General features: G+C 29.2%; 1 pseudogene; it reads right to left on the bottom strand.

Moving 5' to 3' along the window:
* Positions 1-522: 522 nt before the first annotated feature.
* Positions 523-27,527, bottom strand: LOC149053973 (uncharacterized; annotated as a pseudogene).
* Between the last annotated feature and the right edge of the window lie 174 nt (positions 27,528-27,701).

Raw genomic sequence — 27,701 nt, 5'->3', positions numbered from 1 at the left:
TAAAAGAAATACATTGTCACAATTTTTTTTTATAAGCATTCAATGTTTGAGTTTTGACAACATATTATGTAAGAATCATGAAAATTCACAAATTATTCATAAACATTTTCCTTTTGTATCTTAGAATTTAAAATTTTATATAAGACTCCTAGCATATTTTTACAATAGCAGTTGAAAAATAAAAGAAATAAATAGTCACGATTTTTTTTTTATAAGCATTTAAAGTTCAAATTTTGACTAAATACGTAAAAATTACGGCAATGTTCAAATTATCTTTGATAGAAATTCATAAAAGTTTTTCTTTTTAATTCTAAGATTTGAAAATTTAATACAAGGCTCCTAACATATTTTTACAATAGCAGTTGCAAAATAAAAGAAATACATAGTCACAATTTTTTTTTTATAAGCATTCAATGTTTGAGTTTTGACAACATATTATGTAAGAATCATGAAAATTCACAAATTATTCATAAACATTTTCCTTTTGTATCTTAGAATTTAAAATTTTATATAAGACTCCTAACATATTTTTACAATAGCAGGTGAAAAACACAAGAAATATATTAGCACAATTTTTTTTACAAGCATTCAAAGTTTGAATTTTGACAACATATGTAAAAATCACGAAAATCACGAAAATTTGCAAATTATTTTAAACTAGAAATTCTTAAAAAATGTTCTCTTTTTAAATCTAAGATTTGAAAATTTTTAATAATTTATAATATATTCTAGATAGATAAACCGTCTCCGCTCAGAATCGTTTTTCGTATACAATGATATAATATCATTGGATTTAAATTTAATTGCATCCATTACAGTAACCCACTTGTAACCTACTGAACAGCAGAGAGACATCCACGACTTCCCCGCCTTTTTCTTTTTAAATCTAAGATTTGAAAATTTATCACAAGACTCCTATCATATTTTTACAATAGAAGTTGAAAAATAAAATAAATATATATGCACAATTTTTTTTTAAAAGCATTCAAAATTAGAATTTTGACAAAATACGTAAAATTCACGAAAATTCGCAAATTATTTTAAACTAGAAATTCATAAAATATTTATATTGTGCTAGATTAAAGGGATGAAACTTATTTGCACATTATCCATAATTTTTACCTGCAAAATCGGAACTCATTTGCGAACACGGTTATATTAAATGTATACAACTGGTTTGCGCACACGAAAATAATAACATTATTTTATCTCAAGTTGCGATTTGCTTGCTGAACGAGCAACACGTATGTTTCCGCTCCCGGGTGTCGTACACGCCTGTTTAATTTTCAGCATTACAAACATCATCAAAAATGCTTACCACGCAGACAGGACCATTGGTAAGTGTTTAAATAATATATAATAAAGTAGGTCACACGCGCTACGGTGAACCGGTGGTTCCCACCGCCCGCCATGGACAATACACAGGATATACAGCCGACGTATGCACAAATGCACAAATTTTATCTCGGTGACAGATGGGCATTGATAATCATCGATAAAGAGTACGGAAATGTAGACCAAATTAAATACATATACAAATAATGGGAAACTGTTATTACGGAAAATAATAGATACGTATAATATTATCCTACACGTATATAACCAATCGTATTATATTAAAATTAAAATTAACATGCATTTTTAACTTTAATAAGTATTAAATATTTATTATTAACAATATTATTAATAAACAAGTATTAAGATGCTTTTTTAATCACACCTATGAATACATTCGTAGACAGTCCTAAGTCTGTTAAGGGGGAAGGAAAATGTATGCTAGTGCTTTAATAATTTACTTATTAATAAACTAATATTAATATTTAATATGCAATAAGGTATTAAACTATTAAAGACTATAAGATAACTGTGCGCAAATCATGTGTATGGTTACGGCTCAACTGCTCCCAAACGATTGGTAGTTTTGTACCTAAACAAGTTGTCTTTTTGGTATTTGTGTGCTAACCAGTACCGCCAGATTAAAGTTCCCCGCACACATTGTAGTTAAATACGTTAACTCATCCATACATTTTCATTTATGTTTGCATATGTTTCTCACAGTTAAAATTATTATAAGAATAAAAATCACGAGGTAAACATATTTTACAAAATAAAAATAATTACGTACGATTCCCGGATACACCTGAAAAAAAATTATAATTGTAATTATTATTTATGAATTATTTTTAAATTTCACGATTTCGAAAAATCTTTCCAAAATTTTTTCCGAGACAGAAAAATATAATTGAAAACAATTTGAAAAAATGTCAAAAGAATATTAAAAATACAATGCCTATAACACATGAATTTCCGGCCATGCCATTAAATAAATTATGTGCTCTGGGATAAACTGTGTTAAGCCTTTTACTTGTGTTGAAAAAATTATAACGTTTTTTTTTGACAGGGAGGTATCGTAATAATCTCAAAAGAATGTTACCGGGAACATGAACATTTTCACAATATTCCTCTACTTCTCACAAAAAGCACATATAAAAACAAAAAATAAATCAAGTTTCCTGAATTTATAAAATCTTACCAATACTTTTTACCGAAATAGAATAGTCTTGATAAAAATCATTTAGAAAAGAAAAAACCAAAAAATATATAAGTTGGCATAAAACATGACACTGAACTTGCTAATCAATGCATTATGTCATCTGGGATTAACTGTTTTTTTACGCTGTATACTTGAGATAGAAAATGTTAAGGTTCAATCACGATTTCAACCAATGCATTAATGTGCGTATATATGAAAATAACCAAACGGTATTCAATCAACGCTATTATAAACCGATCGCAGCACAATATTTACCAGATCGCTGACTTAATCAGTTATTCATTGGCTTATTCAGCTCAGTCGAGTCATTCGTAGGGTGCGTGTGCGTGTTCATTGTATTAATTGACAAATATTGTTTACACTAACGTGTTGAAATATGACGGTGTGCCCTAAGTATCAAATATCAATCTCGCGTAACGAAGGCAGTGTTCAACATGTTACATGTTATATTGTAACATATTTGAAATGTTAAAAAATGGACAAAGATAGTCTTGAATTTCTTAAAACTGTTGGAAAAAAATGCAATTGCGAAAAGTGTACCAATAGAATTAAAATTGGACGACATGATGATATACCCCAATGGCCCAATTAAAGATACTCACAAGACAAAAGAAATATAGACAAAAATTATTATCGTTAGATTCGATCAGGTGCTAAAAAACCAGGTGACTACAAATAACTCACTAGTGTTATTGAACTAGAAAAATCATTGCTTGAAAAAGATAAAGACGTAGTTCTTAGCAAAATGAAAAATATTGTTTTGTCGAAATAATTGGTGTCCAAAAGGAAAAAGAATAAAATGTTGAAAATGTAGTTCATGACATTGCCAATGCCTTTGATATTGATCTTAATATGTTTGATATTGAAAATTATTATCATAAGCCTTCGAATTATAATCCAGATAAACCTTTAATAATTATCAAATTGGCATCAATGAGAAAACGTGACGAATTTATTAAGGAGCGAGGTAAAATTGAATACAAAAGTCATCGAATCTATAATATAAACGAAAGTCTTAAATTCTACTATTCTGGGAATCGAGAATGAAAGGTAAGGAATTGGGCTATCGTTTCATATGGGTAAGTTATGGCAAGAAATTTTACAAAAAAGATACTAGTAAAATGTTTCGAAAATCTTAATTTTTTATTATATACTTTAATGACATCATAATATTCTTTATCTTAAATTTAAATACTTTCTTATTTAAAATATCTTCAACCGGGATTTTTCTAAACTTATATAAATTAACTTACATAGGCACCTAATTTTGTCTAATATTTATATAAATGGGTCTTTTTTAATTATACGTACCTAATACGTAAAAGTCGGTTTACTTCTTATCAGCAATTATTTAATATTTCTCTCGTGTCAAATGATAAATTGCTATTACAAAGCTTATAGAAATAAATTAAGAAGACTCATTTGGAATGCTAAAGAACAATTTTATAACAATAAAATAGAAACATGTAAAGGTAATGGACAGGAAATCTGGAAAGTGATTAATGAATTATCGGGGAGAAAAATTAATTCTACCGGGCTTCCAATCAATCAAATAATAAAGGACATAATATATCTGTTATGAACCATTTAATTTATAAGTAGTGAATAAGCATTTATTATTATTATTATTATTATTTTTATTATTATTATTATTATTATTATTATTATATATTATGTATCCGAGTACCCGTGGGAACGAGCGTGGCGACAGCATATTATGGCATTCCGCTGCGTGGACAGTTTTGGTAGCCACAGCGCGAGCGGCCCGGTCGTTCGCGCTCGTCCCCAAGGGGAGTCAGTCGTATTCCAACAGAATATCTGACCGAACTTCTCGAACTCCTGTTAATGAAATTATTTTACATTGCTTAATAAAAGATATAGTCGGTTATTTCGTCAAGCGTATTTTATTTAATTTGTCATGTAGACGTAGGTACACAACATATTATCCAACATCCACGCCCTAAAGACTATTTTAACATGGTAAATTCATACATCGCAATAACCGGAAATAATTTTCATGATAGTACGAATAATATACATTCTAATCTCGGAATAAATACTAATAATAAATCAAGCAAAAGCTCCAACTTCAAGTTAAATACCATTGGCAGTTACGAAGTAAAAAATGTATTAAATAATATAAACAACAAATCTGCAACTGGACTTGATGGTTATACAGCACTATTTCTTAAACAAATAGGAGACAATGTGATATTACCTATTGTACACATAATAAACTGTAGCATAACTTAAAGTAGCTAGAATCGTACCGATTCATAAGAAAGGAGATATAACTGATTTCAATAATTATAGACTAATGTCAATAGTAAGAATTTTTGCTAAGATCCATTAAAAAATAATTAAAAATCAATTATTAAAATACTTTGAGGGAAATAAAATAATATTAACTGGACAATACAGGCTTAGAAAAAATTTAGGAACAGAAGACGCTTTAATTGACATTAATAACTATTTACATAGCAAAAGGGATGATGACTATGGTTTACCAGTTATCTAAATAACAGACAGCAACTAACCACTATCGAATCTCATTACAGCAATCATTGTTATGTTAAAGATTATGGAGTCACTCGAGGTACATTATTAGGCCCTATATTTTGTTTGTAATATATATTAACTCTATATCGGGATCTTTATTAAAAGGTAAATTATTCATGTTCACGGATAAGCTAGCACTAGTTAATTTCGAACATAATTGGGAATAATTGAAACAAACTGTCGAAATTGATTTATTATTTATCTATGACTGGAAGGAAAAAAATATGTTATCTCTTAACATAAACAAATAGGTTTGCATGTAAATAGTTACTATACGTTCACAGCTTCTTGTTGGATATAAGTTATATTATATCATATAACTTTATAATTATAATACATAAATGTAGAACTGCAGGTATGATAAATTGTAGTTGCAAATCCATTAAAATTGTATTATCATTCAAATATTTAGGAGTGACAATAGGTTTAAATCTAAAATGATCAATGAAAAATAAAATTAGGAACTTAACTGTATTATTTTACAAAATTCGATTTCTTAAAAATCAATTAGGCATAAGACAAAATATGTACATGGCACTATTGGCACTGTGTAATTCGATTCTATTTTACGGCAAAACATGTTGGGGAAGCTCTAACAGAACAGATATCAATACATTGCATATTATTACACAAAACATTATTATAAAAGTAGCATACTCGCCCTACCACTAAAATACCCATCAGAGGAATTATTCAACTATATACTAAATTAAATATATATTAGGTATATGTTTATAAATTATACATTAGGCAAATTTTAGTCAAATCTATACAAAACCATACACTCAAAGCTACAGAAATAATAGATTGAACAGGAAAAAATACATTAAACACTCATATACTTTATTGACTAATTTTAGAAACTTTCCCAATTACATGGTCATAACTATTTCAACAATTTAAATAATGAAGTAAAGAGTCTAATAAAAAGTTTATGTGAAAGTCAATCCAATAATACCAATTATATAATTAATAAAAATCAAATAACAAAGGCCATAAATAAAATAGTTATCTTGATGAGAATGTGTGTATCAATAAAATCATAAGAAGTCCTTAAGTATATACATAAATATTAAATATTGGGCTATATGTAATGTTGATTGTTGATGTTAATTTTTTTTTTTTATATTTTATATATTTTTTTTATTTGTGCAAGTAATTTACTTTAAACGAATTGTAATATTGTTGAACTCCGTATACTAGATACGAACTTATAGCTCAGTTTGTATTCGTATCAGCTATTATTATTAATGTATTTCATTGTAATTGTTTTGGGTGAATGAATAAATAAATCTGTCGATAACTTAAGGTTAGGCTAACACCACTTACTTAAAATATTTTGGTATTTAATATAAATACTAAAAAATTCTAACCAAATTCTAAAACCATATTCATATTTTACCAACAGTCGTTATAATATTATGTTTGATATTGAAAATGTAGACACTACATTATTACTTTTATAGTATATTTTAAAATTAATTTTAATTTTTAATACACACAAATTATACATACGTGCTACATAAGTCGTATATTTCTGTCTAAGATCTGTAAAAATAAACTACATTGTGACAAATTCTAATTTTTTTTTGGTTTTTCTTAAAATCTATACATTTTACATCATATACGTTAGTAACTATTTACGTTTTTTACAACTCTTTATTCATCAGATGAAACATTTTTATTGAATTTCCATATTTTTTCAAAACCTTCAAAACTTATCATACTCATGTCACTGGTACGTGTAGTTTCGGGTATTACGGAATTGGTTCCCGATCAGGGCCGGATTTAAGGGAGGGCTGAGTGGGCTGCAGCCCAGGGGCCCCCACAATGCATTCCGCCCAGGGGCCACAACATACCTAAATCCGCCGCTGTAGCCCGATTAAAATTATTTATCATCATACAAATGTTCAAATACAATCCATATGTAGATACCGATTTTCATATTTCATTTTATTGGTTTTACAATGTCTGGGTAAAAATAAATATTATACTATATCTAATATAGATTGGTGAAAATGGATAGTTTATTGGTGAAAATATTAAATAATTGAACGAAAGCCAAATTTCAACTTAATTTGTAAAAAATGTGTGTTGTAAATTTATACTACATTAAAAAATAAAATATATTCTCTATTGCAAACATACAATCTATTATATGATACTATTTATTGTTGATATCATTATTTTATTATTATTAGCATTAATAAATACGTAGGTAGGTATATAGCATATAATGTATATAAACTAACTATTCCAATACTTTTAACCATATTTATTGATTTAAATTATTAACGTGCATTAAGCCCAATTACAGCATATTCCTGAGTATAGTCACTGCACTAAGTCAGTATAAGACAGGAAGTAAATTGTTTATTGAATATATCATGGTAATTTGTAAAGTTAATTTGATATGCCTAGTTAAATTGTCATTATTAATGTTTATTAGAATCAATGGTGCATTTACCCAGAAATCAATTTCGATATTTGGGAATCAACTCGAATTCGTTCGTATTTTTAGTATTTATGTGTAAATAAAATTGAATTCAAAAATATACAAAATAGGTGTTTCGGTATTTCGTCAACAAACTAAACATTTTTTTGTTTTTTATCGTTGACAGTTAACTCTTTTTAATGGAATTGTGTTGTATTTAACTTTCTGTAACTATCTACCATCTCAAAATTTAACACATCATTAGAATCCATTTAAATGAAATTATTTAATGCACAGAATCTGATTATGTTTTTACTGCTACATTATTCAAGACACAGAGTGATAGAAGAAAAATAGAAAGCAATGAAAGCAGGTACCGGTCTTACAATGAGTTGTTTTTCCATCACCTTTTAGAATCACTATAAATGGTTCAACCTTTGAAATGATATCCCAGCCAATTTTTGAGAAGGAGGTAATGGACTGGCGGGTCGGTAAGAAGAAGGAAAGTTGGGTGGCTTATCAGGATTACGAATCAAGATAATAATAGAGTGTTTTCACATATTGTGAGGAATATAAGAAAGACGAAGGATTGGGTTATAAATGAAAGTTAGTAGTAAGATGGCTTTCTTGGGTAGATGTTTAGTAATTTGATTGGCTTTCCAAAGCGAGTTGTCTGAGTTTGTTAATGAGTTTATATAATTTTGGTAATTTTCTGTGTTGTACTTGCGAAGAAGAGTTTTTAAGGAACAGGTAATGTCGTTATAGTAACTTTTGTCACTGGGGAGATGTGTACGTTTCCAATGATTTCTAGCACAACGTTTTAAGGTTAGTAGATTGGATAGGTATTTGGGGAGTCTTTTGTTGGTACTTGGTAGAAGGGGTAGACGAGGGTGTCAAATAATAGGTTAGGTTTAGGTAGTGAGATCAATTAATTATTTAATGTTAAAATAGCAGGTGTATTATCAGACGAGAGGTCATATTGATCACAGTGGTATGTTGAAAAGGCTGTATGACATAAGCACCAAAGGTACAAAAATGATCTTTCATTTGCGCCAAAATCTGTAGAACATAAGCGCCAATCTAATATTGTATACCTGCTATACCCAACATATGACATAAGCACCAAAGGTACAAAAATGACCTATCATTTGCGCCAAAATTAATATTTTATATAAGTATTAAGTAGGTAGTTATTTAAAAATTTCTATATCTTATAAAAATTATATTATATTAATATTATTATGTTGATAGTAAATTATAATATAGGTATAGGTACATGCACATCAATATTTAATAGATTTAATAAATTGGTTGATTTTTTATAAAAATAAAATGTCGATAATAAATTATAATATACATGCACATCAATATTTTATACATTTAATAAATTGGTTGATTTTTTATAAAAATAAAATGACGAAATTACGAAATAGGTACTAACAATATGTTATAACACAAACTGCTCACCCAATGTCTATTTGACAATCTATCGTAATCAGATAATACATATTTTGTCGATTAAGGATTAAGCGTTTGGAGTTTTTTTAATTTAATTCTGTTATTTAATTTCTGACGCTTTTGTACGATACGACTTTTTTTTTCTTATCTTATTTTGGCACTTATGTCTGAGGGGCTATAATTTAGCCGAAAATATTCCATCCGAACTATATTTCGTCCAACCGTATTTTAGCCGACAGTATTTAAGCCAACAAATATTTAATCCGACACATATTTTAGCCGAACCGTATTCTAGCCGACACATATTTTAGCCGAACCGTATATTAGAAGAGACATATTTCGTCCGAACTGTATTGTAGCCGATACATATTCCATCCGAACCGTTTTTGAACCGACAAATTTTTATATCCGAACCATATTTTAGCAGACAAAGTATTCTATCCGACAGTAATTTAGCCGACATTATTTTATAACTTAATGATAAAAGTTAGTTTTGGTATCAAACGGTTGGTAACACCTTACCAACCGTTTGATATGACTACAAAAAACTGATAAGAATGAAAAAAATAAATAATACATTAAATATTAATATACAAAATTGTCCAAATTACCATTCAAAAAAAAAGTTTTGACACAAAAAGGATAAAACATATAGATTTTATCTATTTCATAATCTGTGGTTCGGGCTATTACCCGGACGCTGGGTTACACTGACCGTTTATTAATTAAATGGTTCAATAAAGTGTTATGGACTAATCATAGTTGATGGGCTATCAAATCATGTTTAAATGATCATTACCTTACTAGCTATTAATTCGTTTAATGTTTAGTGATTGTTCATGAAACCTAGCACTAAGGTCTAACTGATCTAGAAAGAACTAATCTGTATTCTGTACCGCGGCTAATCATGACAAAATTACAAACAGTTATAATTTAAATATATAGATTTATTTTATCATGGCCTATCTAATACCTAAGTACTGCCTTATGGCTACATTAATATATTATATTTTACTTTATTTGTATATATTGAATTATCTATTACAAAAATCATCATTTTTATAAAATACTTAGGATTGACTAATTAACAAAGTGTACACTAGTACCAACACGAGTTATAATATTATTTTTGTTGTTTACCTACCATCACAACTCATAGTTTAATAATTAACTCATTAGTCATTATTAAATATTTATTAATACTGCCCATGTGTTTGCTGTACAAGTCTGTTAACTGGTGCCTGGGGCTGCCCCTACAATTTTAGACAGGCGCAGGTCAACCGAGTTTTAACTGTTTTAAGTCAGATATGGGTTACAACTTTTATTTAAAAAAAAAAAAATTCTTTTACCTATGCATTATTATAATTACTATTTACTTATTAAGATACGTTCGTCAAAATAAAACCTATCTTTATTTTGTTAATAACATGTATTGTCGAAGTGATTTCCTGACTTCAGATAACCTAATAAATACTTTAAAGACTTAAGACAGAGGACGGCACAGTTCGCATCTGTTATTGTAAATTATTGTTGTTGTAATTTGTAGCTAGGTGGTGTAATTCTGGGCTCTATAGATCAATAATATATCTAGAGTTAAATTTAAACTTTAAAGGTACTGAAAATACTGTAGAGTATTAATTTAAAATAGATATTAGTACAGACTTTTTTTTTAGATTACATAAATATTTGATTGAGAGGGGGATTTAAAAAAATACGGCCTTTGGTGTATAGGGATTTTTTTGGTTCATTATGGTAGCGCCATTCATTACTCATGCCTATGAGTATATTCCGAGTTCTTAGGTGTAATTATTGGTTTATAATTTTAATAAAAGTACCTAAATAGGTAATAAGGTAATTAATATATTATTATACATTTATAAAATAATGCATAGAGTCTAGTTTGAAGAATAGTTGAAATGATAATTTTTTTTAATTTTTTAATTTTTAGTTAGTTAATTTTCTAATTAACTTAATAACCAATAATTCATATGTTATAAATTAAAATATTAATAACTCATATCTATTTAAAAATTATAAACTATAAATTAATAAATATCTTTCATATCTTTGTATTATAAAATGAAATGTGTTTATGGGGGTGTGGATACGTGGAGTACAACAAGGTATAGGTAGGTATCAGAATTGAATCTACTCAATAATATAGTTAAGTATACAAAATTGCGTATATACCATAGACATAGAGTAAGGATAAACATAACCATTATTTTTGTTTTTAGATATTTTAAATGCAATAAGTATAAGACACAGTCACATTTTTATCTATGAGCGGTAAAATGATAATTAGATGTAACTATTGTGTTTGTGATAGTAAAATCACGTAATAGAATAAAATCCAAACAACTATAATGGATAATATCCACAATGCATTAAATCAATGGGTCGCAGCGAAAATACAATTTTGAAAAATAGTAATAGGAAAAAAAGTCCAAGGAAAGAAGAACAAGGAAAAAAAGAACACGGAAAAAAGAAAATTTTTTTTAAAATTGGGATGTATAAAAAGAATAAATATATTAATTGATTATGAAGCTTAAAAATGATTATTTATACACATTTACACTAAAAATATATCAAATTATTATTATTAATCATTTATCAATTAATGATAATATCATTATAATTTTACAGGAGTCAGAATAAATGAATATTCGAGTAAATAGTATAGAAATATATTATACATAAATATATCAATATAATATTTAAAAATATACATTTTTTATTGGCATTTTTAAATACCATATTATTAAATTTATTATGCACCTAGGTAAATTTATATTTTTTGAAATGTATACCAAAATATAGCGCAAATGTCTATGCATTATATAAAAAAATATTTTTTTTTTTATATTGATTAGAACTAAAATTATTTTCAGAGTGTCAAATCTTCGTGGGACACCTGTATTTAAAATTTTTAAAAATTGTTCTTTTTTTCCGTGTTTTTTTCCCTTGTTCTTTTTTTCCGTGTTCTTTTTTACTTGTTCTTTTTTTCCGAGATATATAACAACTAATGGATATACCTACAATAGATCATTTATAGATATCCAATTAATATATACTTAATGAATATCCGTAAAATGTTCACTGAAATTAATATATTTATTAGATTATTATGTTATTATTATTAGAATATAAATTGGAAAATTGTGTATACCTATCTAAATAAATCTTTATTTGACAATGAACAAAATTATAGTAAAAAATATGCAGTTTAGAAAATATAAATACAGGTCACAGGTACCTACATATATAATCAGATTCATTTCATAAACTTAACAATTAAACTATAATAATAGTAATATACCAATATGCAATAGAATATGAATTTAAACTCGGCTTTTCGGTTTCATTATGAAAGTATAAACTGTGGGAGTGCGTTTTTAAGTGAGATTAATCATACCTAGTACCTATAGTACATTAGAGAATAATAGGCGGCGGAATAGGTTATCGATAGGGAATTTCATGTAGATTTCATTTAAATGGTTAGTTTAATGAATATTCAAGTAGTTATCCATTATTCGTTCGAAAAATTGTAAAAATTAAAATAATTATTTTAATTATTAATTATAATTAAATATAATTGTATAAATTATCAATATTATCATAAATGCTTATCACAGTGTCGAACTGACCCCACCCGGCAGCTGAATTACTGTCGGCTTAAATACGGTTCGTACAAAATATGTGTCGGCTCAAATACGGTTCGTACAAAAATACTTGTCGGCTAAAATATTGTCGGCTGAAATAGTTGTCGGCTTAAATAATGTCGGTTACATTAATATCGGCTAAAATAATGTCGCCAAAATTACTGTCGGCTTAAATACGGTTCGTACAAAATATGTGTCGGCTCAAATACGGTTCGTGCAAAATACTTGTCGGCTAAAATACGGTTCGTACAAAATATGTGTCGGCTCAAATACGGTTCATACAAAATACTTGTCGGCTAAAATACGGTTCGTACAAAATATGTGTCGGCTCAAATACAGTTCGTACAAAATACTTGTCGCCTAAAATACGGTCGGATGAAATATTTATCGGCTAAAATACGGTTCTGCTAATATACTTGTCCAATCCATTATTTTTCGGCTTAAATATTTTTCGGCTAAAATACGGATCGGCTGAAATATTTTCGGCTATTTTACGCGCTCCCTTATGTCTTACACCGGTTGAAAACCGGGAATACGGAAAGTTGTGTGTGGAGTGAGGTAGGCTTCGATTATTAAGATTATATCTATATTTTGTTCGTTAAGAAGAGCTTTTAATTAATTTGTCTGTTGCAATATGCCGTTAGAATTCCAAAGAAAGATGCATTTCGAATCATGAATAACTTAATGACTATTTATCACCTTTGGATAATAGTTTATTGATAACGGTAGTTAGTAGGTAGATCAGAGAGCAAATCAGATTTTTAGTTCCACAATAAAATATGACAATCCAAAAGATATGCTTGAAATGGAGGAAGAGGTCTGTTTAGAGTGGGTGTTTGCATTTTCGGTGGTAGCTTGGGCATACGTCTTATGGGGATATGAAGTTGGGTTTAAAGTAGAGTTTACAATAATTTGGTTTACAAAGGTTGATAAAGAGGTAGGGGGTTTTTTTATTGTATTAGTGGATTGGAATTCCTCGTGGGCTAGAATAACTCTTTACAGTGGTAAATTCAATTTAATCAATAAAAATACATTTTTGATAAAATTAAAACCTCATATATTATAGATAATACGTACCACTAAATTTACCAACTAAAAACAAAACAAAAAAAATGCATTATTTATGTGATATTGTTAATGGATATACCGTGAACCTACCATGTAATCATAGATACAGAACGATAGAAATATACGTTTTAAAATATTCAGTTAGATAGAATAGTGTGAAATCGATCGAGATATAAACATATAAAAAATTTGCAAATTTTGGTTTATTTTATAGTTTTTGAACAAATATAAAACATAGTAGAGAAAAGAAAATAGGTAATAATTAATAGTTTATACTTAGTATTGTGGTAAAAAAAATTAACTAAACTGATTTATAGATATAACGATACTCGATGAGTAAGTAACAATTTAAGGACGGTAATCATTACAAATGCTATGAGAGATACAAACCCAATGAATTTAATTTTTAAAATTAAACACATCATTGAAAAAAAAATATATATATATACAAAATGAACATACCCCAATGTTCTAGAAATAAATTAACAAACAAAATATTTAGTAAATTATATTATATAGTTAATGATTGACATAATCTAAAAAATACACTATATTATGTATACACTTATTCTACAAAATATTTCATTACGTAGTACATTACAATGATCTATCGATGAGAGTCGATCGCTTGCGAGATTTAACATTTTCAAGATGGCAGAAGATTTAATATGAGCTTATTCACAAATTATTACAGCAATTTAAAAAAATATATGGTTGAAATATCTAGTGCATGATATTATATTTCTTCTAAAACACTAAATAGATTAGAAGACTATAATAAATTATGAGTTAAATGTATGGAAAATACATTGCAATGAACTAAAGTGTATTACATTTTTATCAAACATGAATATCTGTTAGACTAAACATTTATTTTCATTTATAATACCATGATATAATTCTTATATATTTTAAGTTTTTTTTATGCTAATAGATTCTAAGTGGATCGACGAATGTAATGATTTTATAATGATGTGTGTTTCTTATTTTTTTGTTTTGGTATCATTATTTTTATTTTTTTGTGTCTGTGTACACGATAAGTTGTCAAAATAATGCTTCGATTTTCAGCTTCAGTAGCTTTTTCGATTGGAAAGTGAATCTAGTTAGCGCATTGGGGGAGGTAAAATTTTGAAATTCACAGTAGTTTTCAAAACCACCGCGTAGGGTAAAAAAAATCAAGGAACACACTTGAAATTTTCAATGAATTTTTAAACTGGCATTTTCTGTATTTTATATAATTTAGACATTTGAATTTGTCAATCTTTTTAGATTTTCGTTTTTATAAATGACAATAAAATTATAATCATTGGGTAAAATAGCTTTAAAATGTAATACAACGCTCCTAAAATATTTTCACAATGATAGTTAAATAATATTATATTATTAATAAGCGTTGACATTTTGATAAAATACGTAAAAAACACAAAAATTTGTAATACATTTTGAGTTAGAAACTCATAAAAATTTTTCTTTTTAAATCTAAGGCTTGAAAATTTAACACAATATTCTTCATAAGTTTGTCTACTTTTATCAAATAAAAAATATCTACCGGAAAGTCAAACTAAATATTTATGAGCATTTGAATTAAAAAATTGGATATTCACTAAATTTCCCTTGTACCGATATTCTTATTTTGTTGTTATTCAAAACGGTTTATTTTAGAAATTTTAAATCTATACCATGTGTTTATTTTATCATTTCCTTTGATAACATTTTCAACAATTTTCAACAATTTTTAAGTTATTTTTAGACATTTGAAATTTTCCGTTTTTATTTTATAAATGTGAATAAAATTTTATTAATTTGATCAAAAACTTGAAAATTGAATACAAGGTACTGCATAAGTTGATATAACAGTAGTTGGAAAATATTAATAATACACAAGCACATTTTATTTTTATAACCATTTAAAGTTGAAATTTATAGACATTTGAAATTTCAGTTTTTTTAGTTTTTATTAAAATATAAAACTTTATTCATTGGGTTTCAAATCCTAAAAATTGAATATAAGGTTCCCTATAAGTTTATATAATAGCAGTTGGAAACTATTAAAAATTCATAGACACGTTTTTTATAACTGTTTAAGTTCAATTTTTGAAAAAATGTATTTAATTGAAAATTTACAAATAATTGAGTTGTTAAAAATCTATAAATCATTTAACTTTAATAGCTAACGATTGAAAATGTTCAACGAATTTCCACGTAGTTAATTCTATAACAGAAAAATCTCTAAAAAAACACAATTTTTTTATAGTTGTTATAATAGTTAAAGTTTGGATGAAATCACATATTAAATAACCAAAAATAAGAATTTTAGCTATATTGTTGTAATTTAAAATTATTATTTGAGGGTACTTGAAATTTATAAAGATACTTAATATTCTAATTTTAATAGTTAATGTAATTAAGGACTTAAATTAATACTTTATAGTATTCACAACATATATACAATAATGAATATTAAATTGAATAATCGATATATGTCAAAACAGCTTTTGGCAGTATTAATTATTGAATATTTAAATATTAATCACTAAAATGCTTTTTTGGATAACTAAATAAATACAAATTTTAATATTATATAGCGTCATTCATAAATCATAATAGAAGATACGAAAATACCCAATATTAGGAACGGCAAGAAATGGCTACAAAAATAGTTTATTGATTTATTCTTAATTCTTGTTTATTTGAAATAAACAATTAATTGATATTCGATTAATAAACGAATAATCAAAATTACGATTAACCGTTTTTTTTAATACCTAAAATTATCGATGAAATCGATTAATTGGAGAAAATTTCATTTAATCAAAATCGTATAATATAATCGTATAAAATCGTATATAATCGTACAGCCCAAGTATAAAATATCCTAGACTGACAACCCGTTTCCACTCATGAATCCACTAACCAATTGTACAGCAAAAATAAATTTTACATAAAATTAAAATTGAATATCGATTTAATTATTTAATTTAATTTAATATACGTACTATACACTACTGTTGCTAAAAAAAAGAAAATAATAAAAATTCATTATTCGTGTGATATATTCAATTGATCTAATGTATCTATTATCTTAGATACAAAAATATATAAATATACGTTTTTAAAATATTCAGTTAAATAGAAGAATTTGAAATCGATCGAGATATTGATAAATAATAAATTTAAAAATATTGGTTTATTTTTGTAGTTTATTATGAACCATTATTAAACATAGTATAGAAAGGATAATAGGTGCTTAACGCATTAATACATTAACGGTACTCGATGTGTAGGCAAGTAAAAATTTGAGGGTGATGATCATCAAATTTATGAGTAACGAATCACAGACGAAATTTATAATAAAAGTTAATTAATTCGATTGATTTATATAAAAAATATAAATTAATAATTTTGAAGTAAACTGTAATTTATTAAAATCTTATAACCACAGTCCATTCCATAAAAACAATATATTTTTTGTTTTGTTTTTTCTATAGGACCGATTTTAAAAATAACTGATCATTCGTATGCTTTAGGCATATGAAAGTGGTAACAGTGAAAGTAGAATTTTAGTTTTTACAACTCAATCCAATTTTAATAAGATTCAATTTGCGGATAACTCGTTTGGTGACAGAACTTTTAAATATGTCCTCTAAATATTTTCCCAGATATAATATACAACCAATCGTTTTATATTAAGCTTAGTAATTCCATTTATGCATATAACAATGGCTAGTCATACACAATAGAAACCTACGATGAAGCATTATGACAATTACTAACCTAAAAATCATATCTGAATCAAAAAGTTATTAAAATAGAATTTTTTCGTTATTCAAACAAATTTTTCCTAATGCTCACACAAGTGGATATTTATTCCATAACCCATTATGTGTGTATGGCGAAAGATTTGCTAGACTACAAATTAATTGTGCAGAAGACTCAACGTTTGCCCTCAAATTTAAACAATTAGGCATGTGTTTTGGCATTTATAAGTTCCTTTCAATTTTTTTTTTTTAAATCTCAAAAGGTTTGTCATAGATTAGAAAATTCAATACAAGATTCTTCATAAGTTTGTCTAGTTTCATCAGCTTTAAGTTCAAATTTTAAAAAAAATTAACAAATCATTTAGTTGTTAAAAATGTATAAAAAGTTATAATTTTTATGGTAAGGATTGAAAATTTAAAACGAGATTTCAATTATGTAGTTAATTTCGTTAATGCCTTATATTAATACTTTATAGTGCAGTGAAAACTGTCTAAAGCGGATCCTGAATAAAACGAAAAACTATCCAATGCGAAATTTTTCTATGGTCCCAGCACGTTTCTATAGTTTTATATAGATGCCTATCCTCAATAAAACGAAACCTTATAACGCGGAAACGGAACGATTTTGTAAGTCCCATGCAAGTAAAAACCTTGCATAAACCGGAAAATTTACACGCGCGTGTGTACTATAAACGTAAAATAAGTTATAAAATATAGATATGCGAATGTACATCGTTTAATAGTGATAATAATCTTAATGAGTTTTTGATGATTGATATAAATTTGGTAACGGAGAGCCAAGAAATGCATTCACAAAATGATTGTGAAAGTAATTCATCCGACGACGAAGAAGAAGTAATGCATGAAGAAGTCACAACGATTAATACATATTAAGAAACATTAATTGAAATTAAAAATCTATAGCGGTTTACTATTGATCAACAAGATGATAATCTTTTTCAATTGGTTTCATCGATTAAACAATACTCAGAAGAAAAAATAACAGCAACCGTAACAAATTTATTTGTTTATTTATTTAAAACAATAAATTGAAAAATATTCTTTGATATTTCTGATTTATTTGAATTGAATAATCCGGAATTTGTCCGTATACGTATTTGTACGAATTTGTTACTGTATACGTATTGTATATACTACGAATGACCAAGTTTTCGGGTACATTATAATGAATCTGATTTGGTTAATTATAAATTAATTTTATAGATTGCTACATTATTTTTGGAATAATAAATAAAGCATAAAACTATAAAATATCCTAGGCTGACAAACTGTTTCTGCTCAGAATTGTGTTTCGGCTATTTCGCATTCAATGATATTATATCATTGAATTCCAATTTAATACCATCCTGTTACGGTGTGAACACCGCAATACATACTTTTTTTTTTTTTTTTTTTTATTGGTTAAGCATCAACTACATAGGTTATTAGCTTACATGTGTTAATTTCTACATTAAATGATTATATGCTATTGTACAATTCTATTTTTTTAAAGTATAAAATTATGCTATGAAAGTTTGAAAATGGACCAATTGCTTCGTACAGGTTGTCTGGGATGTTGAAATCTTTTCTAGCTTCGTTGAAGTTTGGGCAGTGGATGATGATATGTTTGATGGAGTAGTTTGTATTGCATGTTGGGCAAAGGGGTGGATCTGTCTTTGCCATAAGATGTCCGTGTGTCAGTTTCGTGTGACCGATTCTGAGTCGATTAAGAATCACTTCATTTTTTCTGTTTATGTCAGTGTATTTCGGCCAGAGTACGACAGAGTGTTTTATTTCTCTTAGTTTATTTTCCGTGGTCGTGTGCCACTGTGAGTTCCACAATTCAATACAGTATTTGTTTAACAATACATACTTATATATAGTATAAGTCGCGGTCTGCACGTCGCTAGTCGCACACGTTTAATTACGCTCCGTTAAATTTTCGTGATCCCGCCAAATTTTCGCGTCCAAAATTGTCGTACCTAGTACGAAAAAAATCGCAATTGTCTTCCCTATTTATTTATACAAATTATAAAAACTGGAAGTGCGCCTAAGTGCGCTTTTTCATTCTAAATGTAAACGAACTACGTTTACGTTTAATAAAGTTCTTACCGTCTACTAAATCCGTCGCGCTATCGCTGCAACGCGCATCGATACCCGACCTTTGCCCACAGATAACATGCCGCGATCTCTCAACGTACCCACATCGCCGAAAGTGATTAATAAACATGCAGATAAAAACAAAAACAGCAACACTATACAGGCAGCTCGCCTAATCAAAAATTCTACAAATAATCCTATGCTGAACTCTATAGATCCAACTTCACTCCAGGTTGATAACACGGATGCCGGTTGGACACAAAAGACAAGTAAATGAAACCATTCTGATTCATCTGAACCAAAATCTCCGGATCCTACCTCAAATAAAAAAAAAAATAATAAATAATTTATAACGACAAATCGTTATGAAGTGCTTACTCAAACCGAACCTGCTGCTACAATAATCGAAGCTGACACTGTCTCCGAAGGATCTATCATTACTGATCATATAAAACCCCCACCTCCAATCTTCATGAAAGGAGTTTTAGACTTCCCTGGCTTTTTCTCAGTTCTAATTGAGCTGATCGGAGTAGACAATTTTTACTGCAAATCTTCCACCGATCGATTAAAAATACAGACTGCTAACCCCGAATCATATAGAACACTAATTCGTTATTTGAAAGACCAAAAAGCAGAATACCACACCTTCCAACTAAAAGAGGACAAACCACTGAGAGTGGTTATTCGAAATTTGCACCCCTCCACACCTACGGAGCTGATTAAAGCTGAACTTGAAACACGTCTCTACGAGGTTAGGCAGGTCACAAAAGTGCTGCACAAGATAAATAAACGCCCACTTCCACTTTTCTTCATTGACTTGGAGCCCACTGACCACTCCAATGAAATATATCACTTATCCTCCCTTCTTCATACGAAGGTTAAAATCGAAGAGCCATACAAACCAAAGATGGTCAGTCAATGCCTCAATTGTCAAGACTATGGTCACACGCGATCCTACTGTGGCTACTCAGCTCGTTGTGTCCGCTGTGGAGACTCACATTCTTCTTCAGATTGCACAAAACCAAGAGACTCTCCTCCCAGATGTGCCCTATGTGCAGACAACCACCCAGCCAACTACCGAGGATGCAGCGTCTATAGGGAACTTCAACGTCGAAACAAGCCTAACAATAAAAGTAAATTTTTACATGATAATGTTAATTTTAAGTCAACTAATAATAATTCTACTGTAAAAGCAAGCCACCCACCTGTGGAAACCAATCCTATAACCCTCCCTCCCTCTTCATCCCAGAGAACTTATGCCCAAGCTACTTCAAATCAGTCAAGAGATACCAACCATTCTCCCCCTGAACTAGATTTTGATAAAAAAATGTCAAGTTTTCTTGATGAATTTAAATCAGTAATTAACCCCTTAATTACACTCTTAACACAAGTTATCTCATCCCTCTTAAATAACAAAAATGACAAATAACTCACCCACCTCAAAATCAATCATTGCCTTAATTACTGAGACTCACTTTACCAAATATTCCAATGTTTTTATCCCAGGTTATACCCTGCTTAAATCCAATCATCCAGACAACAAAGCTCATGGTGGTGTTGCAGTCATAATTAAATCTACTTTGTCCTTTTCTCCACTACCAAACTTCTCACAAGATTATCTTCAATACTGTGCTGTATCTATTAAGCTGAATCATATACCTATCACCATCGCTGCAGTTTACTGCCCCCCGAGACACAACTTATCTTCAACTCTTTTTCTCGACTATTTCTCATCATTTACTTCAAATTTCATAGTCGGTGGAGATTTTAATGCAAAGCATCAATCTTGGGGCTGTCGAGCTGGCAACCCACGTGGCAATGTTCTGCACAATTTCGTCAATGCAAAAAAATACTCAATTCTAGCACCTCCAGGTCCAACGTATTGGCCAACTTCTTTACGTAAAAAACCTGACATTCTTGATATTTTCATTGCCAAAGTACCAAGCAATTTAGTCTGCACTCCGGAAAACATCCTGGATCTAAACTCTGACCACTCATCTGTACTTCTGACAATCAATGCATCCCCAACATTACGTATGACAGCTCCAAAATTATTTTATCCTTCAACAGATCGTATTAAGTTCCATAACTTAGTAGATCAAGAGATCACACTGAACGTTAAATTAAAAACTCACGAGGATATTGATAACGCCGTTGATAAATTTACCTCAATCATTCAATCAGCTGCATGGGCATCCCAATCTAAGTCTACCCCAACTTCCAATAGCATTCCATCATTACCGATACATATACGTTCATTAATTACGGATAAAAGAAGAGCTAGGGCACGTTATCAAACTTCTCGTTTACCCTCCCAAAGAGCACTTTACAACAAACTTTCTAATTCGCTTAAGAAACAACTTCTTAAATACAAATCAGACATATTCGAACAAAAGCTATCCAACTTATCCTCTTCTGACGGCAGCCTCTGGAGGGAAACAAATAAACTCCTACAATACAAATCTAGTTTACCACCTTTAACCAAAATTGACAATTCTATTGCTATAACTGACGAGGACAAGGCGGAGACGTTTCGTCAACATCTAGCGGAGATATTTAAGCCACATCCCGACGTAAATAATCCAAATCTCACCTCTAAGATTATCCAGTACTTAGATTGTCCCATGCCTCTTCATCTCCCTGAAAAGTGTTTTACACCAAATGAAATAAAAACAGCAATACAAAAATATTCCACCAAAAAAACACCAGGCTTTGATCTTATTACTGCAGAAGTTGCTAGATGTCTTCCGAAAAAAGCTATCCTATTCTTTACCTATTTATTTAATGCAACCTTACGGCTTTCATACTTCCCACTCTTATGGAAATTTTCAAACATAATCATGATTCCAAAACCAGACAAACCACCTGATCTGCCTTCCTCGTACCGACCAATAAGTCTATTACCTTTTCTAGGTAAGATACTAGAAAGACTGATACTTAAAAGGCTATTACCTTACATTTCTACGAACAAGATTTTACCTGACTCGCAATTTGGTTTTCGCTCAGCTCATAACACAATACATCAGGTACATAGACTAGTTGACGCAATCTCGTGCTCCCTAGAAAACAAGCATTATTGCACTTGTGCCTTTCTCGACATTAGCCAAGCGTTTGATAGAGTTTGGTACGAAGGTTTACTTTTTAAACTAAAAAAATTTCTGTCTCCCTGTTTATATTTATTAATTAAGTCTTATATAAGCGAGTCCGGTTTGGCTACTCAGTATCCAAAATCGAGAAAATCTTAGCTGGAGTTCCCCAGGGCGGAATCCTCTCTCCCTTTCTTTTTAATATTTACACTTCTGATCAGCCTATCTCCCAGAACACTACTGTAGCTGATTACGCGGATGACAAAGCCATCATATCAATTGACAAAAACCCTATTACGGCCTCGGCAAATATTCAAACTCATCTCAACCTAATGTCTGAATGGTACACCGATTGGCGCATTAAACCTAATCCCATTAAGTCAGTACACACAACATTCACTTTATGTCACTCCATTTGTCCAAATGTCTATTTAAATAACATACTTATTCCCACTGCAGACTCAGTTAGATATCTTGGACTTAACTTGGATAAGCGCCTCACCTGGAATAGCCATATCCGTATAAAACGACTTGCCTTAAATGCCCGTCTTCGCAGACTACGAACGCTACTCACAAATAATAAACACTCCAGCTTAAAAATTAAAGTTCTTATGTATAAAACTTTACTCAAACCTCTATGGACATATGGTCTCCAACTATGGGGTACAGCAAAGGCGTCCAATACAAACAAAATTCAGCAATTTCAGAATATTGCTCTTCGAAAAATTACTAATGCTCCACCCTTTGTTTCGAATTACACTATTCATAATGACCTGTCAATAAAAACTGTGACAGAAGAAGCTAAACGTTTCTACAAAATCTTTCATGCCCGGCTGCAAACACACCGTAACCCACTCATTAAAAACCTATCCGTCCAAACATTACCTGGCAACCCCAGGCGTCGATTAAAAAGGAGATGGTGCCGTGATTTGCTAGGGAACTAATATCAATTAAAAAAAATTATAAAAAAAAAAAAAAAATCACAAATCAAAAAAAAAAATCAGTATATATAAATATAGCTAGTTTCATACAACCTCCAGTTAAGTGCCATTAGTGGGTGGCTTCTTACTCAAGTACTCATGTATTATATTTTTAACCCTTATCAAATATGCTAATTGTGCAAAATTGTACAGATTGTATATATATTGTGTAAAATAAAAAAAAAAAAATATATAGTATCGCTGTAATATTATATAAAATTGTTATCTATAAAATTATCATTGTATGCTTGTGCCGTAATATGTCCCCACGGATTAGTTAGTTGTCGTCGGACCAGCCAATTGGTACGACACTCACAAAATATACAGTCCACTTATTATTTATTAAAAGTTTCTAGTATTTTATTTTGTTCAATAAAATTAGTCTATATAGAAATAAACACATCCATTACAGTAACCCACTAGTACCCTACTACTGTACAGCAGACTGACATCCACATAGATACCAGCTTTTTTGTTTTTATTTGATTATATAGTTTACATTAACTTTCAAAAAATTTATAATATTAAATAAACGATACTCTTAAGATTTTTAAAACGTTTAAAGCCTTTTTTATGTTACTATATTCAACTCAATCAAAATAGAAAAATTTTACATACATTTTAATTAAATATATTATACGTACCAATGTACAATGGATCTAAACAATAATAATTCGTTATTTATGTGATATTTTTAATAGACCTAATGTATTTATAATCTTAGATACAAAAATATGGAAATATACGTTTTTTTTTAAGTATTCAGTTAAATAGAAGAATTTCAAATCGATCGAGATAATGATAATAAATAAATTATAAATAAATAATTTGGAATTATTAGTTTATTTTAATTGTTCACTAACCAAGCTATATTAAACATAGTATAAAAAAGGTAATAGAGGTAGCTTAGCGTATTAAAACATGAATATGCGTCATTTCGACGCGGCAATCTTGACGCACGTCAAATGGACGCGGCCATTTGGACGAACGACAATTGGACGCATACGTCATTTCGACGCATGCAATTTTGGTGCCACTAATTTTAGGTGCAAGTCAATTTTGACGCAAAACAAAATATAATTTTATACTTATTATAATATTAAGTAAAATAAAGTAAAATTATACAAAATAGTTTATAGTTTATAAAAAATGTACTATTTATAAAATTTTAAATTGTGCGCAATCCCTTGAAGCACTTCGTCGGTTGTAAAGTCACTTACATTTGTACATATTTGAATTAATCTTTTGGATGAGTCTTTGTATTTCTTTTTTTTATTTGGTGCATACCCAGCAATTAATTGTTATTTTATTAATTTTGTCAAACTTTCATCTCTTTGCAATGCACTTATAAACTTCCATATGACTGGTTTTTTACAATTTATTAATGCCGAAAATGCATTATGCCAGCCTTCAATACTATTATTGGTTCTCGGCAGATCAGATTGAAGACGTTCTGAACAGTTCCATACTTCGATAGGATATTGCGGTTGTCGACGTCGACCTCTCCTGTCCAAAATTCCAATCCACGTAGTTTCGAAATAGGTGATTAGTGGAGTTAACATATTTTCATTTTCCATATAAAAATCGCTCTCCAATAAAACTTCAAAATAATTAACTACTTTGTCAATAGGTATAAAAGCAAGCGCTATTAATTTTCTAACTTGTAATGCAAAAGTTACATCTTCAATATATTTTGTTGTCAATCCGTAGTTTTGAATTTTTTGCCAAACTGCTTGACTAAAATGAAAAAAACAGCCATGTATCTCTGTACTTGGAAATTCATTTTTGATAGAGTTCATTGCTGCTTTTTCAAAATCTGTTGTAAATGATTTCGGACATAAATCAAACTTAAGGAATTTTAATGCTTGAAACATTTTATTATACGTTACTTCTTTTTTATCGGGCAACAAAACATGCACTAACGGTATTATTGCACCAGAGTAAACTGCATGAATCGTATATAATTGACCAAATAAATTTGGGCAAGATGAAAACGTTCCATCCGAAAACCAATGATCCGAATTTCTTAATACGTTTAAACTTTTTTCTGTTGAAAATAATAGAATCCGATCGTCATAATTACCATTATCGCCACTGTCAAATAATAAAAATTGTTCACTGTCTAACGTAATTTGGAATTTCAAAATTGTATGATTGAGGGTTTGCAGGACTGGCTTCCACCGTTTTTCTAGACCGGTTTATTGTTTTCTTCAAGCATTTAATATTCGGTAGCTGTCCTACCACTGCACATGGTAACTAAAACAATATTAAACGACGTACATAAATACTTAGGTACGTTCAAAGTTTACCCATAGGCAAGTAATTGCAAGTCATTTTGTAGTTGAAAACTTCACCAGTATTTTTAATTTAATACAAAGTTCCTCAAACGTTAGTTTTATTGTGATTTAAAACTTCAAAAATTCCTCAAAATCATGAATATTTACAAATTATTTTGTAGTTAAAATTTATAAAAATTATAAATATCAAATATTTAAACATACATTTTTTTTATTTTTGATGTCTGGTGTGATTTGATTACGTGCTGGGGGGGGCTTAATATTTATATAAATATAAATAATATTTTATTACCTGTGCTGACGTTTCTCCCAGTATAGCTCTTGTAGTTGTTACTGTTGTTGTTGCATATTCCTTTATTAGATTTATAGCTTTCTTAGCTTCAATTTTTGCGACGTCTGGTACATGATTATGATCTATGGATTTTATTATATCTCCTACAAGTACAATTGAGTGTTAAAAAAATAGTCACTAATAGTCTACAATATGTAGGTTCTTATAAAAAAAACGTAATCAATTATTAATAATAATTTTGTGTCTGACATTATCAAAATATGAAAAATAAAAATAAATACATAAATAAATAATATATAAGTACCTTGCATTGTATGCGCTCGTCCTGGACAATTTTTAATTTCGTTGCATATCCATATCATTTTTTCTTTACCTTCTCTATCTTTTTTATAAATAAATCCACCATGAACAAGGAGATCTTTTCCCCGATGACTTTTTACAAACTCCAATGGCATGTTATAATTTTTTTTTTTAATTTACAAGTAAAAATATTTAAAGCACACTAACAGATGTAGATATAGGTAGGTAGTTGATAATTTTTAAAAATGTACGACTCACTGCGCGATATAAAGCACACTGACGCAGCCATGTATTAATTTTCAGGTATAATTGAACGGCAAACCGTAATATTAAGATAATGATAAAATGTGTACCATTTATGTGACCATAAAGATTAACAAATTACTAAAGATTACAGGGTAATCGATCAAAAAGTCTTTTCGTCCGGGATTCAGATTACGATATATATTTTAACCTATACTTATGTGGCCCAATATTATGAAGCAAATTCAAACTTATATTTATTGTTAAATAAGATTGTTAAGAATGACTATCGAGCATTAAACAAAATGTCGTATTATTTTACAATATTATACGTATTGTTACGTAGGTACCCTATCAATATTCAAAACATAGTGTACATTTCTACTATGAGTGATGACATAACTAAGTAGGCAATTAATATAAAATAACATACTGAGGTCATCATAAAAAACGTAAATAATTAAACTATAAAAGCATTGTCGCACGTATCTTCTCGGAAAAAGTCTCTGTTACTAAGAAAGGATGTGAATCGACTAGAATAACCAATTACACCAGGAGACTCAAATTCTGGCTTGTGCCAGATTTCACCACCACGTACGACCACCTACTCCTACGGACACGAGCATATATAAGGAAGACCACGACAAGAGCTCATCAGACGGTTAGGGACATTTAAGACACTTAGAGGCAGGTCGTAAAACCACACATTGTCATTTAAAACAATATTTCAGAGTAAGGTCGTAACACCGCTCACCAACACCTTTATAGCATATAAACTGTATTTTTGTATCAATTATTAATAACTTGTGAAAATAAAGACATTATTACATTGTAAACATCAGTATTTCATCTCTACGTTGATGTATGAATCGACGTTCAGTCGGGATGTAACAGTATTATAATAAGTATA

This window comes from Diuraphis noxia, unplaced genomic scaffold (assembly GCF_037042655.1).
Source record: "Diuraphis noxia isolate RWA-SAM2 unplaced genomic scaffold, SU_Dnox_SAM2 contig0018, whole genome shotgun sequence".
In the NCBI taxonomy this organism is placed as follows: Eukaryota; Metazoa; Arthropoda; class Insecta; order Hemiptera; family Aphididae; genus Diuraphis; species Diuraphis noxia.
The sequence above is the reverse complement of the archived record's forward strand: the minus strand, read 5'-3'. Positions and strand labels throughout refer to the sequence as shown.